The sequence below is a fragment of the Anopheles funestus genome (assembly GCF_943734845.2).
Source record: "Anopheles funestus chromosome X unlocalized genomic scaffold, idAnoFuneDA-416_04 X_unloc_85, whole genome shotgun sequence".
Lineage (NCBI taxonomy): Eukaryota > Metazoa > Arthropoda > Insecta > Diptera > Culicidae > Anopheles > Anopheles funestus.
In genome coordinates, this window is record NW_026045215.1 from 62,501 (window position 1) to 80,000 (window position 17,500).

Sequence of the window (17,500 nt, forward strand, 5' to 3'; positions counted from 1 at the left end):
CGCTACTCAGGCAACTCGTGTGCGTGGATTGGATCGAGAACATGGTGTGTGCCCCATGTTATAATTGATAGTCCATATCCACTTTATAGGTTAAAGTCATAAGTTGTGATTGCACAACCATTCTTCATAAGAGTTTAATCACTCTTCAACTAACTTTCGTTCTGGTGTCTTGGTATCAAATCGCGTAAGACACAAGATTCTACTGGCCAAATAGAATCTAGCACATTGGTTAACCTGGCGCCGCAGTCAACTCATGTGCTTGGATCGGATCGAGCTATTGAGTATTGGGCCTGCATACTCGCTCATCCGTATCCTTTGCGTACCGCCCCATGGCCCCGTCCTTAGAGTTAATGACTAGTAGGCTTAACTCTTTGTATGTCTGCACCACAGTTCCCGTTCGTTCCGTGCCGTGGCCGGATACGTATTGCACATCGGTATACCTGTCGCTACTCAGGCAACTCGTGTGCGTGGATTGGATCGAGCTCATGGGGTGTGTAGAGATTCCATGTTATAATTGCAAGTCCATATCCACTTTATAGGTTAAAGTCATAAGTTGTGATTGCACAACCATACTTCATAAGAGTTTAATAACTCTTCAACTAACTTTCGTTCTGGTGTCTTGGTATCAAATCGCATAAGACACAAGATTCTACTGGCCAAATAGAATCTAGCACATTGGTTAACCTGGCGCCGCAGTCAACTCATGTGCTTGGATCGGATCGAGCTATTGAGTATTGGGCCTGCATACTCGCTCATCCGTATCCTTTGCGTACCGCCCCATGGCCCCGTCCTTAGAGTTAATGACTAATAGGCTTAACTCTTTGTATGTCTGCACCACAGTTCCCGTTCGTTCCGTGCCGTGGCCGGATACGTATTGCACAACAGTAGATACCATCACCTGACGTATCTAACACACCACTATTGTAACTCGTCGTCGAAGGACCTTTCAAGTGCCTGATGGCCAGGGGAGCTCTTACACGGCACGGAGACACAGTGATGCTCGCCCATCACAGTGTACAACGATCGAGTTTGCTTAAGTGTCTGGGTACCTACACACCAGACACAATGCAATGGCCACGGATCCACACAAGGCACATCACATGCAGAAAGCTTCACCAGATTATGACACATACCACACTCTTGTAACTCGTCGTCGAAGGGGCGTTCAAAGTGCCTTACGGCTAGGGGGGATCTAGCACGGCACGGAGACACAGTGATGGTCACCCATCAAAGTGTACAACGATCGAGTTTGCTTTCCGCGCAAGCGTTCTAAGTGTCTGGGTATCTAAGCACCAGACACAATGCAATGGCCACGGATCCACACAAGGCACATCACATGCAGAAAGCTTCACCAGATTCTGACACATACCACACACATGCAACTCGTCGTCGAAGGGGCGTTCAAGTGCCTTACGGCTAGGGGAGATCTAGCTCGGCACGGAGACACAGTGATGGTCACCCATCAAAGTGTACAACGAACGAGTTGGCTTTCAACAAATTCTGACACATAGCAAGCGAGCGACCGAGCTACACCGAAGGCAGCCCATGGTTGGTCACTCGCGGACGATCATCAGTAATGATCCTTCCGCAGGTTCACCTACGGAAACCTTGTTACGACTTTTACTTCCTCTAAATCATCAAGTTCGGTCAACTTCAGCCATGCCAGCTGCAGCTCACGAAGGAACCGCGGAAGGTAAGCCTCCAGAAACCTCACTAAATAATCCATCGGTAGTAGCGACGGGCGGTGTGTACAAAGGGCAGGGACGTAATCAGCACTAGCTAATGACTAGTGCTTACTAGAAATTCCAGGTTCATGGGGACCGTTGCAGTCCCCAATCCCGACTAGATGGGCATTTTAGTGATTTCCCGTTCCTCTCGGAATGGGGGCGCCTATTGGCGAGAACACGCTGCGACCCACATTGTAGCACGCGTGCAGCCCAGAACATCTAAGGGCATCACGGACCTGTTATCGCTCATTCTCAGCTTGCTAAACACAAGTTGTCCCGCTAAGCAGGGCAAACGTAGCCGACGACCGCCCGTGAAGGCGCCGCCCGGCTGTAACGTCAGGTGCGCCCGGAGGCGCACTGCTGACAGCGTTCTAGTTAGCATGTTTGAGTCACGTTCGTTATCGGAATTAACCAGACAAATCATTCCACGAACTAAGAACGGCCATGCACCACTACCCTTAAATTTGAGAAAGAGCTATCAATCTGTCTTACCTCGATAAGTTTGGACCTGGTAAATTTTCCCGTGTTGAGTCAAATTAAGCCGCAAGCTCCACTTCTTGTGGTGCCCTTCCGTCAATTCCTTTAAGTTTCAACTTTGCAACCATACTTCCCCCGGAACCCGATTTTGGTTTCCCGGAAGCGACTGAGAGCACCGAATAGGGGTAGCGTCTCCCAATTGCTAATTGGCATCGTTTACGGTTAGAACTAGGGCGGTATCTAATCGCCTTCGATCCTCTAACTTTCGTTCTTGATTAAAGAAAGCATCCATGGCAAACGCTTTCGCTTCAGTTGGTCCTACGACGGTCTACGAATTTCACCTCTCGCGCCGTAATACCAATGCCCCCAACTACTTCTGTTAATCATTACCTCTAGGTTTCTGACAAACCAACGAAATCGTATAAACCGAGGTCATATTCCATTATTCCATGCAAGATTATTCTCGGCCAACGCCAACCCCACGGGGGGGCCGGACGCTTTGTCTTAGCCTGCTTTGAGCACTCTAATTTGTTCAAGGTAAATGTGAGTATCTTGAGCACCATGAGGAGCCCGTGCCGGAGTTAACCGGTAGCACGGTACTCGTTCACAGAGTAACGCCCAAGTACACCATTGTGAGTCGCAGCCGTGAGCGCGCGCACGAACGGCCCCGGCGTGTAACCGGGCGCCCGTGGCGGTCACGTGTCTGGACGGGCAATCAACTTCGAACGTTTTAACCGCAACAACTTTAATATACGCTAGTGGAGCTGGAATTACCGCGGCTGCTGGCACCAGACTTGCCCTCCACTTGATCCTTGTTGAAGGATTTATACTCAACTCATTCCAATTATGGACCATCGTTAGAGAGGTCCATATTGTTATTTCTCGTCACTACCTCCCCGTACTGGGATTGGGTAATTTACGCGCCTGCTGCCTTCCTTGGATGTGGTAGCCATTTCTCAGGCTCCCTCTCCGGAATCGAACCCTGATTCCCCGTTACCCGTCGCAACCATGGTAGTCCTCTACACTACCATCAATAGTTGATAGGGCAGACATTTGAAAGATCTGTCGTCAGTCGACAAGCGACCATACGATCTGCGTCCTTATCCAGACTTCAACTCAAGCCGCCCGGAGGCGATTGGTTTAACTAATAAGTGCACCAGTTCAGCTACCCGCGAGGGCAACAGTCCCGGCATGTTGCATGTATTAGCTCTGGATTTTCCACAGTTATCCAAGTAACTAGTGGTAGGATGATCTTGTGAATTATAGCTGTTATACTGAGCCTTATGCGGTTTCACATTCATTTATGTTTGTACTTAGACATGCATGGCTTAACCTTTGAGACAAGCGTATATTACTGGTAGGATCAACCAGAATTCGTTCCACTACAGACACACACTCGCTTAGTGGGAAATAAATTTCCACACAACTCTCTCTCTCTAGAACCATATGGAATGGCTCTTTGGTGTTGGGTAAGGCACCAATTTGTTGGGGTGTAACGGTCACCACCAACTTTAAGTTTGTTAGGGCACAACGGAAACCACTAACTAAACTTTAGGAAACTAAATTTCCTCACACATTATCTCTCACCATATTAGCACTAGGTGCTATCCACGATTGTACAACGTTTCAACTCTTGAATCGACCGTAGGGCAGCGGAATTGCTTCCGGGCCCCTATTCTCGCTATTAATTGTTCATCTCTTTCAATACATCGAGTTCGTTCCATTGGGTAGTTCGCATGGCGAACGTTTTGATGCAGCCCCCTGGGGGACCACGGCACTTTACACCGGGTATGGTGTATGCGCAACCTACAGATAACAATAAACCCCTTATGCGTGTGTAAACCGATGTTGGGCTGCTCAACATCTTTCATGGTTACATCACTTGCACCAGAACCCACGGTGCCGATTTGGTAATATGTTGTACATTTACTCTCAAGATGTACGCTTCGGCCCCTTATTCAGGGGCTCAAGCTATTACCAGCAAGAACAATCCTCATCCAGACTTGAACTCGAAACACCCGGAGGCGAACGGTTTAACTAATAAGTGCACCAGTCTTGAATCCATGCGTCGGTGGAAACAATGCCGGCGTGTTGCATGTATTAGCTCTGAACTTAGCGAGTGATTGCCTTGCAGCTGTCATACTGAGCGTAGAGCGTGATTATCGCTCACTTGAACCATGTTGAATGGCTCTTTGGTGTAGGGTAAGGCACCAATTTGTTGGGGCACAACGAAACCACCAACTTAAGACTTGCTTATAGGCATTTCAACGTTTTCAACTCTTAAATCGACCGTGTTTCATTATCATCTCTTCTTCTTATTAAATGCATCGAGTTCGTTCCATTGGGTAGTTCGCGTGGCGAACGGTTTGATGCAGCCCCCCGGGGGGGACCACGGCACTTTACACCGGGCATGGTGTATGCGCAACCTACAGATCACCAATATATTTGTGATCGATAATGCACACTTCTTACACGACTGACCAGTCGACAGCGCTGCCTTCCTATTATGCGTGTGTAAACCGATGTTGGGCTGCTCAACATCTTTCACGGTTACATCACTTGCACCCGAACCCATGGTGCCGATTTGGTAATATGTTGTACATGGTCTCAAGATGTACGCTTCGACCCCTTATTCAGGGGCTCAAGCTATTACCAGCAAGAACAATCCTCATCCAGACTTGAACTCGAGTCACCCGGAGGCGAACGGTTTAACTAATAAGTGCACCAGTCTTGAATCCATGCGTCGGTGGAAACAATGCCGGCATGTTGCATGTATTAGCTCTGAACATAGCGAGTGATTGCCTTGTAGCTGTCGAACTGAGCGTAGAATGTGATTATCGCTCACTTGAAAGGGTCAAGCCCTTTCGAGTCGTCCGGTTTTTACGCCAGACGACTCGGTCCACCATCTTTCGGGATACAAGTTGACTAAGTGGTACCACTACACTTATCAACTTTCGATTTGGTAATCCTCATCCAGCTTCCTTTCTGGAGGTCCCGAGGATTACCAATTGGGCTGTCATACTGAGCTCATATATTGGAGATCGATAATGCACACTTCTTACACGACTGACCAGTCGACAGCGCTGCCTTCCTATTATGCGTGTGTAAACCGATGTTGGGCTGCTCAACATCTTTCATGGTTACATCACTTGCACCAGAACCCACGGTGCCGATTTGGTAATATGTTGTACATTTACTCTCAAGATGTACGCTTCGGCCCCTTATTCAGGGGCTCAAGCTATTACCAGCAAGAACAATCCTCATCCAGACTTGAACTCGAAACACCCGGAGGCGAACGGTTTAACTAATAAGTGCACCAGTCTTGAATCCATGCGTCGGTGGAAACAATGCCGGCGTGTTGCATGTATTAGCTCTGAACTTAGCGAGTGATTGCCTTGCAGCTGTCATACTGAGCGTAGAGCGTGATTATCGCTCACTTGAACCATGTTGAATGGCTCTTTGGTGTAGGGTAAGGCACCAATTTGTTGGGGCACAACGAAACCACCAACTTAAGACTTGCTTATAGGCATTTCAACGTTTTCAACTCTTAAATCGACCGTGTTTCATTATCATCTCTTCTTCTTATTAAATGCATCGAGTTCGTTCCATTGGGTAGTTCGCGTGGCGAACGGTTTGATGCAGCCCCCCGGGGGGGACCACGGCACTTTACACCGGGCATGGTGTATGCGCAACCTACAGATCACCAATATATTTGTGATCGATAATGCACACTTCTTACACGACTGACCAGTCGACAGCGTTGCCTTCCTATTATGCGTGTGTAAACCGATGTTGGGCTGCTCAACATCTTTCACGGTTACATCACTTGCACCCGAACCCATGGTGCCGATTTGGTAATATGTTGTACATGGTCTCAAGATGTACGCTTCGACCCCTTATTCAGGGGCTCAAGCTATTACCAGCAAGATCAATCCTCATCCAGACTTGAACTCGAGTCACCCGGAGGCGAACGGTTTAACTAATAAGTGCACCAGTCTTGAATCCATGCGTCGGTGGAAACAATGCCGGCATGTTGCATGTATTAGCTCTGAACATAGCGAGTGATTGCCTTGTAGCTGTCGAACTGAGCGTAGAATGTGATTATCGCTCACTTGAAAGGGTCAAGCCCTTTCGAGTCGTCCGGTTTTTACGCCAGACGACTCGGTTCACCATCTTTCGGGATACAAGTTGACTAAGTGGTACCACTACACTTATCAACTTTCGATTTGGTAATCCTCATCCAGCTTCCTTTCTGGAGGTCCCGAGGATTACCAATTGGGCTGTCATACTGAGCTCATATATTGGAGATCGATAATGCACACTTCTTACACGACTGACCAGTCGACAGCGCTGCCTTCCTATTATGCGTGTGTAAACCGATGTTGGGCTGCTCAACATCTTTCACGGTTACATCACTTGCACCAGAACCCACGGTGCCGATTTGGTAATATGTTGTACATTTACTCAAGATGTACGCTTCGGCCCCTTATTCAGGGGCTCAAGCTATTACCAGCAAGAACAATCCTCATCCAGACTTGAACTCGAAACACCCGGAGGCGAACGGTTTAACTAATAAGTGCACCAGTCTTGAATCCATGCGTCGGTGGAAACAATGCCGGCATGTTGCATGTATTAGCTCTGAACTTAGCGAGTGATTGCCTTGCAGCTGTCATACTGAGCGTAGAATGTGATTATCGCTCACTTGAACCATGTTGAATGGCTCTTTGGTGTAGGGTAAGGCACCAATTTGTTGGGGCGTAACGGTCACCACCAACTTAAGACTTGCTTATAGGCATTTCAACGTTTTCAACTCTTAAATCGACCGTGTTTCATTATCATCTCTTCTTCTTATTAAATGCATCGAGTTCGTTCCATTGGGTAGTTCGCGTGGCGAACGGTTTGATGCAGCCCCCCGGGGGGGACCACGGCACTTTACACCGGGCATGGTGTATGCGCAACCTACAGATCACCAATATATTTGTGATCGATAATGCACACTTCTTACACGACTGACCAGTCGACAGCGCTGCCTTCCTATTATGCGTGTGTAAACCGATGTTGGGCTGCTCAACATCTTTCACGGTTACATCACTTGCACCCGAACCCATGGTGCCGATTTGGTAATATGTTGTACATGGTCTCAAGATGTACGCTTCGACCCCTTATTCAGGGGCTCAAGCTATTACCAGCAAGAACAATCCTCATCCAGACTTGAACTCGAGTCACCCGGAGGCGAACGGTTTAACTAATAAGTGCACCAGTCTTGAATCCATGCGTCGGTGGAAACAATGCCGGCATGTTGCATGTATTAGCTCTGAACATAGCGAGTGATTGCCTTGTAGCTGTCGAACTGAGCGTAGAATGTGATTATCGCTCACTTGAAAGGGTCAAGCCCTTTCGAGTCGTCCGGTTTTTACGCCAGACGACTCGGTCCACCATCTTTCGGGATACAAGTTGACTAAGTGGTACCACTACACTTATCAACTTTCGATTTGGTAATCCTCATCCAGCTTCCTTTCTGGAGGTCCCGAGGATTACCAATTGGGCTGTCATACTGAGCTCATATATTGGAGATCGATAATGCACACTTCTTACACGACTGACCAGTCGACAGCGCTGCCTTCCTATTATGCGTGTGTAAACCGATGTTGGGCTGCTCAACATCTTTCACGGTTACATCACTTGCACCAGAACCCACGGTGCCGATTTGGTAATATGTTGTACATTTACTCAAGATGTACGCTTCGACCCCTTAAGGGCTCAAGCTATTACCAGCAAGATCAATCCTCATCCAGACTTGAACTCGAAACACCCGGAGGCGAACGGTTTAACTAATAAGTGCACCAGTCTTGAATCCATGCGTCGGTGGAAACAATGCCGGCATGTTGCATGTATTAGCTCTGAACATAGCGAGTGATTGCCTTGTAGCTGTCGAACTGAGCGTAGAATGTGATTATCGCTCACTTGAAAGGGTCAAGCCCTTTCGAGTCGTCCGGTTTTTACGCCAGACGACTCGGTTCACCATCTTTCGGGAAGGGACCGTCTCGGTCGCAAGCTGCTCCGGTCCCCAAACAACCTGCGACAAATGATAGGAAATGCCGACATCAATACGTGTTCAGTTTGGTTTATCGCTCATAGGTCTTTTTGACCATCGATCCCTGATTATAACTCTCAATTAAACAGTCAGGAGAGTAAGGCATGCCCATCGATATCTCATCGACAGGCGATACCGCAAGAACGGCCAACGACACATCAGGTGATCGATTATTGCTACGACTTTTGCTTAATCGTTTCCACTCCTTAGAGAAAGAAACCCCCGGGGACCGTCTCGGTCGCAAGCTGCTCCGGTCCCTAAACAACCTGCGACAAATGATAGGAAATGCCGACATCAATATGTGTTCAGTTTGGTTTATCGCTCATAGGTCTGTTTGACCATCGATCCCTGATTAAACTCTCAGTAATCCAGTCGGGAGAGTAAGGCATGCCCATCGATATCTCATCGACAGGCGATACCGCTTGAACGGCCAACGACACATCAGAGGATCGTATCTTGCTACAACTTTTGCTTAATCGTTTCTTCTCCTTGGAGAAAGAAACCCCCGGGGACCGTCTCGGTCGCAAGCTGCACCGGTCCCTAAACAACCTGCGACAAATGATAGGAAATGCCGACATCAATACGTGTTCAGTTTGGTTTATCGCTCATTGGTCTTGTTTGACCATCGATCCCTGATTAATACTCTCAATTAGAAGGTCGGTAGAGTAAGGCATGCCCATCGATATCTCATCGACAGGCGATACCGCATGAACGGCCAACGACACATCAGAGGATCGTATCTTGCTACAACTCTTGCTTAATAGTTTCCACTCCTTGGAGAAAGAAACCCCCGGGGACCGTCTCGGCCGCAAGTTGCTCCGGTCCCTAAACAACCTGCGGCATCAAATGATAGGAAAAGCCGACATCAATACGTGTTCAGTTTGGTTTATCTCTCATAGGTCTGTTTGACCATCGATCCTAGAATTCAACTTTCGAGTAAGGCATGCCCGTCGATATCTCATCGATAGGCGATACCGGTAGAACGGCCAACGACACACATCTAGGATCGCATTTACTCTTCCTTGGATGGATAACCAATACCCTAGGACCGTTTCATCGCGAGCTGCTCCGGTCCTCAAACAACTCGCGAACCACCGATAGGATGATATTAGGAATGGCCGACTTTCATCCTTTAACTCTCAGTTCTGCTTACCAAAACATAGGTACTTGGACCTTAAAGACCACTATATGTTCCCCGATCGGGGGCAATCGGAACGTCTATCCATCATCAACATCGTTTCACTCATTCCGAACCACCAAATTGGACAGACAGTACCATATTCACCAACCGATTGCTTCAACTTCGCAAACTGTATGGTAAGTTCTACTAATTTCACATCTTACCATCGACTAATAGTGCATAAATCCACTTGGAAATCACTTTTCCTTGGTCCTCGGACCTTCTACGACAACGTCCAACAAATATCCGAAGTCGTTTCCCAACTTAGACCAAGCATTTCGTATCTTTACTTCTAATCGATTTTTTCTCTCATAATTGACGATCAAAATCTAAAAACCACATTTTGAGCCAGAAGCAGTCGTCCGATCGTCCTGGGGGTAGTCTCAATCGATTTAGAAGGGCCCAATTCATAAAGATACGTACTCAGTCAAATTCATGCTTCTGGCTCACCTACCCCCTATATAGAAAACGAAAGCGTACAGGCGTGGAAAACGTGCCATTTTTCTCCATCACGGACTTTTTTTTTCTCGTTGCACCGACTCTAGTAAAAAAGTGAAATTTTTTACTAGTTACCAACTTTTGCAAATTATCATCGGATATCACTTTTCATGGTCTATAGTAAGTTCTTATCACGTTTTAGTAGTTTTTGAAAAAAAAATTTTTTTGAACTTTTCAAAATTTTTCAAAACAAAGTTTTTGTAGGCGGTTTTGTGTATGGAGGGTTACTAGTCTCGGGGTCACTGTTTGACCAAAAAACCACTATATATCATTCGAAAGGTAATTTCAAGGGCTACAAAAAATTGTTCTACGGCACCCCCCTCCGACGTCTAGTATTCGAGTTATTGGCCAAAAACCATCACTTGAGCGATTTTTCGTTCAGGGTACCCGACTCTAGTAAAAAAGTGAAATTTTTCTCGATTGACCAAGTGTTGCAAATGACCATCGGATTTCACTTTTTATGGTCTATAGTGAGTTCTGATCACGATTTGGTACTTTTTGAAAAAATTTTTTTGACGCACTTTTCAAAATTTTGCAAAACCAAAACTTTTTAGGCGGTTTTGTGTATGGAGGGTTACTAGTCTCGGGGTCACTGTTTGACCAAAAAACCACTATATATCATTCGAAAGGTAATTTCAAGGGCTACAAAAAATTGTTCTACGGCACCCCCCTCCGACGTCTAGTATTCGAGTTATTGGCCAAAAACCGCAACTATAGCGGTTTTTCGTACAGGGTACCCGACTCTAGTAAAATGATGCGATTTTTACTAGTCTAGGAACTTTTTGGTCAAAAAATCAAGTATATGTCATTCGATAGATAATTTCAAGGGCTACCAAAAATTGTTCCACGACACCCCCCTGCGACGTCTAGTATTCGAGTTATTAGCCAAAAACCGCAACTTAAGCGGTTTTTCGTCCAGGGTACCCGACTCTAGTAAAATGATGCGATTTTTACTAGTCTAGGGAACTTTTTGGCCAAAAATCAAGTATATGTCATTCGATAGATAATTTCAAGGGCTACCAAAAATTGTTCCACGACACCCCCCTGCGACGTCTAGTATTCGAGTTATTAGCCAAAAACCGCAATTATAGCGGTTTTTCGTCCAGGGTACCCGACTCTAGTAAAATGATGCGATTTTTACTAGTCTAGGGAACTTTTTGGCCAAAAATCAAGTATATGTCATTCGATAGATAATTTCAAGGGCTACCAAAAATTGTTCCACGACACCCCCCTGCGACGTCTAGTATTCGAGTTATTAGCCAAAAACCGCAATTATAGCGGTTTTTCGTCCAGGGTACCCGACTCTAGTAAAATGATGCGATTTTTACTAGTCTAGGGAACTTTTTGGCCAAAAATCAAGTATATGTCATTCGATAGATAATTTCAAGGGCTACCAAAAATTGTTCCATGACACCCCCCTGCGACGTCTAGTATTCGAGTTATGGGCCAAAAACCATTCATACTTGAGCATTTTGCTCATTTTGCCTGTACGGGTACCGGGGACTAGTAAAATCAGGCCAATTTTACTAGAGTAGGGGTCCTTTTTGGTCAAAAAAACAACTTTTGCTCGTTCGATAGGGAATCGATAGGGCAACAAAAAATCGTTCTACGACCCCCCCTTCCGATGTCTAGTATTCGAGTTATGGGCCAAAAACAGTTTATAGCTAATTTTTCACTCGATTTTTCACCAAGTATCGCACATTACTCCGGTTCTATACATTGGATCGTCAATCTTTAAGATTTTATGGGTAGTTCCAACTGTTTGCTACATTTCATCCATACATCACCAACCGATTCAATGTCTGTGCTAGAAGTTATTAGAGGAATAAAACAATTTACCCTTGGCTTTGGACCGTACAATTTTACCCATTTTTGGCCCATATTTGCCCCATAGCTCCGCCGGTATCCAAGATATGGCCACACTTTCTTCTGGCCATGGGTAGATGGCACTTGTGGCTAGATTTCTTCCATGCACCACTAATCGCTACCATGTCTGTGGCCGGAGCTATTCACGAAAGCGCCTCGCGCACTTGGTCGGATTTTTGGTCCAACTTGCACCATTTTTGGCCCATATTTGCCCCATAGCTCCGCCGGTATCCAAGATATGGCCACACTTTCTTCTGGCCATGGGTAGATGGCACTTGTGGCTAGATTTCTTCCATGCACCACTAATCGCTACCATGTCTGTGGCCGGAGCTATTCACGAAAGCGCCTCGCGCACTTGGTCGGATTTTTGGTCCAACTTGCACCATTTTTGGCCCATATTTGCCCCATAGCTCCGCCGGTATCCAAGATATGGCCACACTTTCTTCTGGCCATGGGTAGATGGCACTTGTGGCTAGATTTCTTCCATGCACCACTAATCGCTACCATGTCTCTGGCCGGAGCTATTCGACGAACAACCATCGCATTTACCTAGGTACTTTTTCGGATTTTTGGTCTAACTTGCACCATTTTTGGCCCGTATTTGCCCCATAGCTCCGCCGGTATCCAAGATATGGCCACACTGTCTTCTGGCCATGGGTAGATGGCACTTGTGGCTAGATTTCTTCCATGCACCACTAATCGCTACCATGTCTGTGGCCGGAGCTATTCACGAAAGCGCCTCGCGCACTTGGTCGGATTTTTGGTCCAACTTGCACCATTTTTGGCCCATATTTGCCCCATAGCTCCGCCGGTATCCAAGATATGGCCACACTTTCTTCTGGCCATGGGTAGATGGCACTTGTGGCTAGATTTCTTCCATGCACCACTAATCGCTACCATGTCTGTGGCCGGAGCTATTCGACGAACAACCATCGCATTTACCTAGGTACTTTTTCGGATTTTTGGTCCAACTTGCACCATTTTTGGCCCGTATTTGCCCCATAGCTCCGCCGGTATCCAAGATATGGCCACACTTTCTTCTGGCCATGGGTAGATGGCACTTGTGGCTAGATTTCTTCCATGCACCACTAATCGCTACCATGTCTGTGGCCGGAGCTATTCGACGAACAACCATCGCATTCACCTTCTCGTTGCACTTCTTCGGGAATTTGGTGCAACCAAGTTTTCACTATAACTTGGTCATTTTCCGTCCATCGGACATGCGGTTTTGGGTGTCGATACTTGACACCGCGCGCTACAATATGTTCCTCCACGACCATGTGGTCCGATGCTTCCAACAGGAGCTATTCGAGGAGTACCGATTTTTCACCATTAAAAATGCTCAATTTTGCACCAACTTTTGCCTATAACTCAGGCTGTATCGATCGGATCTTCAATCTTGAAAAAGTTTTGGATAGGTGGCACCAAATGCTACATTTCGTTCTTCCACGTCAACTTTGTCCGATGTCTAGCAAAAAAGTTATTCGCGAACCAAGTCCAGAACCCATGCAATGGCTGCCCTCATTGCATACATCACGGCGGTTAACTCTCGTTACTCTATACCGTGGACTTGGTACTTTTTCAGGCATTCGTTGCTACTTCTTGGTTCATGATATTCGTTTACGGTCTTCACTAGGGCATTTGGTGCTCCTTATCGGTTCATGATATTCGTTTACGGTCTTCACTAGGGCATTTGGTGCTCCTTCTCGGTTCATGATATTCGTTTACGGTCTTCACTAGGGCATTTGGTACTGGGCTTCCCACTTTCTACTGATCGATCCATACTCACTTGCGTGCACCTAGCCTAGGAAGGTTTCCTTGGGCTTCCCATCTTTCTACTGATCGATCCATACTCACTTGCGTGCACCTAGCCTAGGAAGGTTTCCTTGGGCTTCCCATCTTTCTACTGATCGATCCATACTCACTTGCGTGCACCTAGCCTAGGAAGGTTTCCTATGGCTTCCCATCTTTCTACTGATCGATCCATACTCACTTGCGTGCACCTAGCCTAGGAAGGTTTCCTATGGCTTCCCATCTTTCTACTGATCGATCCATACTCACTTGCGTGCACCTAGCCTAGGAAGGTTTCCTATGGCTTCCCATCTTTCTACTGATCGATCCATACTCACTTGCGTGCACCTAGCCTAGGAAGGTTTCCTATGGCTTCCCATCTTTCTACTGATCGATCCATACTCACTTGCGTGCACCTAGCCTAGGAAGGTTTCCTATGGCTTCCCATCTTTCTACTGATCGATCCATACTCACTTGCGTGCACCTAGCCTAGGAAGGTTTCCTTGGGCTTCCCATCTTTCTACTGATCGATCCATACTCACTTGCGTGCACCTAGCCTAGGAAGGTTTCCTATGGCTTCCCATCTTTCTACTGATCGATCCATACTCACTTGCGTGCACCTAGCCTAGGAAGGTTTCCTTTGGCTTCCCATCTTTCTACTGATCGATCCATACTCACTTGCGTGCACCTAGCCTAGGAAGGTTTCCTTGGGCTTCCCATCTTTCTACTGATCGATCCATACTCACTTGCGTGCACCTAGCCTAGGAAGGTTTCCTTGGGCTTCCCATCTTTCTACTGATCGATCCATACTCACTTGCGTGCACCTAGCCTAGGAAGGTTTCCTTGGGCTTCCCATCTTTCTACTGATCGATCCATACTCACTTGCGTGCACCTAGCCTAGGAAGGTTTCCTATGGCTTCCCATCTTTCTACTGATCGATCCATACTCACTTGCGTGCACCTAGCCTAGGAAGGTTTCCTATGGCTTCCCATCTTTCTACTGATCGATCCATACTCACTTGCGTGCACCTAGCCTAGGAAGGTTTCCTATGGCTTCCCATCTTTCTACTGATCGATCCATACTCACTTGCGTGCACCTAGCCTAGGAAGGTTTCCTATGGCTTCCCATCTTTCTACTGATCGATCCATACTCACTTGCGTGCACCTAGCCTAGGAAGGTTTCCTTGGGCTTCCCATCTTTCTACTGATCGATCCATACTCACTTGCGTGCACCTAGCCTAGGAAGGTTTCCTTGGGCTTCCCATCTTTCTACTGATCGATCCATACTCACTTGCGTGCACCTAGCCTAGGAAGGTTTCCTTGGGCTTCCCATCTTTCTACTGATCGATCCATACTCACTTGCGTGCACCTAGCCTAGGAAGGTTTCCTATGGCTTCCCATCTTTCTACTGATCGATCCATACTCACTTGCGTGCACCTAGCCTAGGAAGGTTTCCTATGGCTTCCCATCTTTCTACTGATCGATCCATACTCACTTGCGTGCACCTAGCCTAGGAAGGTTTCCTATGGCTTCCCATCTTTCTACTGATCGATCCATACTCACTTGCGTGCACCTAGCCTAGGAAGGTTTCCTATGGCTTCCCATCTTTCTACTGATCGATCCATACTCACTTGCGTGCACCTAGCCTAGGAAGGTTTCCTTGGGCTTCCCATCTTTCTACTGATCGATCCATACTCACTTGCGTGCACCTAGCCTAGGAAGGTTTCCTTGGGCTTCCCATCTTTCTACTGATCGATCCATACTCACTTGCGTGCACCTAGCCTAGGAAGGTTTCCCTTTGGTACCGACTTCCATCTACGCACTCGATATAACCTAGGTACTTGGTACCGATGATGGTTAACACTCAAGCATTTCTTGCATCCTGCGTGCAAGGTACCAATTTTCACTTCTCAGGTGCGTTTATGAGCCCGCATTAATCCAATATCGCTCTGATGGCCTTTCTTATTATTTCATCCGATAGCCCTTGCCAAAAGCTACCAAAAGTTCCTCCACGGCCATGTGCTCCGACGCTTAGTTTAGGAAATATTCGAAAAAATTCAAAATAGGAAGCGTTTTCTTATTGGAAAATCACCTTAAATCGATGGCCATTTTTTGGGCAAAAACTTTAACGTCTTCCCGACTTTGCGGGAATTGCGAATTTTAGGCACCCAGAGAAAATCTTTTACTTTAAGGGGGCGGCCGCGAAGTTGCCCAAAGTCTCGGACACAAAAATTCTCAAGTTCCCCACTCTAGTAAAGCGCCCTATGAGTATCTCCTGGCCCGCGAGCTCTGCGAGCGGGCCAGCTTCGGCGATTTTTGCCTTTTCGCCTAGGCGGTTCTTCTACGAAATTGGTCCACAGCTTTTGCTCAGAAAGCTAGCATTTGTTGCAACAGTTAGGTGCTTGGTACCACATTTTGGTATCCATTTGGGCATTTGTTGCAACTACTCGGTACTTTGGCCCACATTTCGCTCTACTCGGGCCTCTATGGTGCTACTTGTCGGTACTTTTGGCCAACTTAAGCCAATTGGGTGCAACTTGTGGGTACTCTGTGGGTACTATAGGGCGTATTGTGTCTTTCGGGTGAACCTTCGCGATACTTCATGGGTACTGATGGCCAACTTAGGAACATTCAGTGCAACCTTTGGGCCTAAGGAAATTTGTCCAACTCTTTGGACTTAGAAAATTTTCTGGACTTAGAAAATTTTCTGGACTTGTAAAAATTTTCAAATGTTCAATTTGGCCCACATTTCGCTCTACTCGGGCCTCTATGGTGCTACTTGGCGGTACTTTTGGCCAACTTAGGCCAATTGGGTGCTCTTTGTGGGTACTCTATCGGTACTTTTGGCCAACTTAGGCCAATGGGGTGCTATATGTGGGTGCTCTATCGGTACTTTTGGCCATGTTAGGCCCATTCGGTGCTATTTGTGGGTACTCTATCGGTACTTTTGGCCATGTTAGGCCCATTCGGTGCTATTTGTGGGTACTCTATCAGTACTTTTGGCCAACTTAGGCCAACTCAGTGCTACTTGTGGGTACTCTATCGGTACTTTTGGCCAACTTAGGCCAACGCGGTGCTATTTGTGGGTACTCTATCGGTACTTTTGGCCAACTTAGGCCCATTCGGTGCTATTTGTGGGTACTCTATCGGTACTTTTGGCCAACATAGGCCAATTGGGTGCTACTTGTGGGTGCTCTATCGGTACTTTTGGCCAACTTAGGCCAACTGGGTGCTATTTGTGGGTACTCTATCGGTACTTTTGGCCAACATAGGCCAATTGGGTGCTACTTTTGGGTGCTCTATCGGTACTTTTGGCCAACTTAGGCCAACTGGGTGCTATTTGTGGGTACTCTATCGGTACTTTTGGCCAACTTAGGCCAACTCAGTGCTTCTTGTGGGTACTCTATCGGTACTTTTGGCCAACTTAGGCCCATTCGGTGCTATTTGTGGGTACTCTATCGGTACTTTTGGCCAACTTAGGCCAACTCAGTGCTACTTGTGGGTACTCTATCGGTACTTTTGGCCAACTTAGGCCAATTGGGTGCTCTTTGTGGGTGCTCTATCGGTACTTTGGGACATATTATGTCCTTCGGGTGAACCTTCTCGATACCTCATGGGTACTTGTGGCCAACTTAGGAAAATTCAGTGCAACCTATGGGCCTTTGGAAATTGTTCCAACACTTTGGACTTAGAAAATTTTCTGGACTTAGAAAATTTTTTGGACTTAGAAAAATTTTCAACTTCTGTATCTTCTTCATCATGTTCCATTTTGTGGGACTTAGAAAATTTTCTGGACTTAGAAAATTTTTTGGACTTAGGAAATTTTTCAACACTTGTAAAATTTTTGTTCCTTCTTTGAAGAAGAATA

At 46.7% G+C, this 17,500-nt stretch overlaps 1 long non-coding RNA gene across 1 annotated transcript in view; it reads left to right on the forward strand.

Annotated features, from left to right (window-relative positions):
- LOC125774143 (uncharacterized) overlaps positions 1-8,825 on the forward strand; it is a 25,487-nt gene extending 16,662 nt beyond the window's left edge. The window contains exon 3 of the long non-coding RNA XR_007420627.1: positions 8,627-8,825. This is a non-coding gene — a long non-coding RNA (uncharacterized LOC125774143). The remainder of the gene's footprint in view (positions 1-8,626) is intronic.
- Positions 8,826-17,500: the final 8,675 nt, after the last annotated feature.